The sequence below is a fragment of the Nematolebias whitei genome, chromosome 21 (genome assembly GCF_014905685.2).
Source record: "Nematolebias whitei isolate Nwh7 chromosome 21, NemWhi1, whole genome shotgun sequence".
Lineage (NCBI taxonomy): Eukaryota > Metazoa > Chordata > Actinopteri > Cyprinodontiformes > Rivulidae > Nematolebias > Nematolebias whitei.
In genome coordinates, this window is record NC_056518.1 from 9,972,753 (window position 1) to 9,975,020 (window position 2,268).

The window sequence follows — 2,268 nt, forward strand, 5'->3', positions numbered from 1 at the left end:
AGGATAGTGTCCCTCTGGGATCAGGATTGGACACCCCTGGTCTAAAGGTTAAGTGTACAGACAAAATAACTTGATTATTAATGTTGTGATCCTTATAATAGAAAACAATCTGACAATGTTATTAGTGCCTCTTAAGAATGTTCAGATTGAAAGTTGGATGACATGCAGAGAACTGATGTCTCTTTGACTAAATAGGTCTTTCAAATCCACAAGGAGCAAGTCTGTGTGTTTATTAGAGAGGGGCCAGGTTTTATTACAGCCAGGAGTGACATAATTAACAAGAACCTCACTCCACTCTCAGGAGACAAATTATTGTAACTGCAGAATTTCAATCAGACACACTTTGAAAGAGACGAGACGTTTCTGCAGAGACTGAGATTATAAATTATTATTCTTACATTAAAACAAATCAGCATATTTCATAGTACCAGTAATTAGTTTATGGGTTGAGTTGGTTTGTAGATTTTCAGACAAGATAAACGTGCACTCTAACTTGTTCCTTAATGATTCAAAGGTACAATATGGGTCTAAATTATTATATTTATTGTGAATTTGTAACTATCAGTTTACATTCACATTACTGACAACTAATTGTGTGTTAACTCTAACATGATCAAGTGTTTTGATACTCTATTATTGGTTCTGAAACGTTTTAATCATTCAATCCACAAAATAACAATGAATGCTTTTGACTTTGGTTTACCTACAAATAATATTAATAACTTTAATAAACAAGAGCATGATGACAAACTGTCTCAATTACCATTTTATTTGATCCATTTATCACTTTGAATTTATCTGAGGTAAATGTCAGAAATTTATTTATTGTGGTTTAATATTATTTGAGGACACCCCAACTTTAGGAATCCCAGCTCTATAGAGTTATTCTTGTTTGTTTCGCTGCTTTTTTTCTGGAAGGAAACAAACTGGCAATTAGCTGAGCTCAGTAAATTAACATCATGATGTCACGATAACAAATGTTGCTGGGCGATTAATTGTCTCAGAAAAACATTGCGATAAACGATAATATTGTTTGAAATTTCACAATAATTAGCAATTGTCAAGTTTAATAAGAAATGTTGGTTAATTTTGTGTAGCACATTTTTTGACCAGTGGATGGCAGTATAAGACTGTTTGAACCAAAGGATGGATAGTGAGGGAGCAAGCAGTGTGTCTAAGAAAAATGGGAGGGAGGCCCCTTGACGTGACATGGGCTGTCTCTCCTGTTTTTTTGGTTCTAAAAATGGCGGACGCTCGGTGTGGTTTGAGCTCTTTAGCATAGCATTTGTCACACAAAGCTTTTAGTTAAAAAAAAACGTAAACAAGTTTTCAGCTTCTTTTTGCAGAGAAAAGCAATTTTTTAGATAAAGACACAACTGTGAATTTTGGAGCTTCGACAAGACGGAGGTTTTTTTTCCCTGAGGTCGGTCTGTTAGCTTAGCTCGTAGCTTAGCTTCTCAACTTAGCCGCTTTTAACATCCAAAAACGTGACTTTGGATGTTAAAAGGGATTTTGAATAGAAAAGAGAAAGGGAGGGGTCAGTGAAGAACATCAGAGTTGAGCTTTTTATCATCCAGTGTCTTCAGTAGAAAGAGAGACACGAAGAAACGATAAAGCCATAAATGAAAACGAGGTTGATATTTTCATTTATCATGTGATTAATTGATTGATTGTGACAGATCTACACCAGATGTGGTCAGATCTATCAAAGAAGTAAAAAACAACTGAAGGCTGAGCAGGTGTACCAAATAATTCAACAATCAGAATGATGATTGTTTAGATTCATCTTCTTGTTCTTTCTTTAGCGCTCGTCTTCAGGGCCACCACAGTGAACTGTGCAGGTTCTTCCTGACAGACACCCAGCTACCACTGCCTCTGTGTGGAGGGGGGGTCTGGTGCATGGGCTGTGCTGGGGGGGGCAGGGTGGGGCAGATGGGTTGTGGGTGTTTCACCTTCCCCACCCACATTTTGATGTCGGTTTGGGGAGTTGAACCGACGACCTTCCAATCACAGACCCACCCCCCTCCCTCATTTTTCAGATGTATATTTCGCAATAGAAAGATACCTCAAATAAATAACCAATACCCAGATTAAATTTGAACATAAATCCTAAGGGAAACAAAAATAATGTAATTTGGACGCTGGATGAATAAGGTGAGTGTGCGCGTGTAAGGGGTGTGTGTGTGTGTGAGTGTGTAAGGTGTGTAAGGTGTGTGTGTGAGTGTGTAAGGTGTGTGTGTGTGTGTGTAAGGTGTGTGTGTGTGTGTG

At 37.9% G+C, this 2,268-nt stretch overlaps 1 protein-coding gene across 1 annotated transcript in view; it reads right to left on the reverse strand.

The window, feature by feature from the left end:
- The window catches only part of ddhd1a (DDHD domain containing 1a), a 24,844-nt gene that overhangs the window by 21,823 nt on the left and 753 nt on the right, over window positions 1–2,268 (reverse strand). The gene's annotated exons all lie outside the window — the stretch shown is intronic.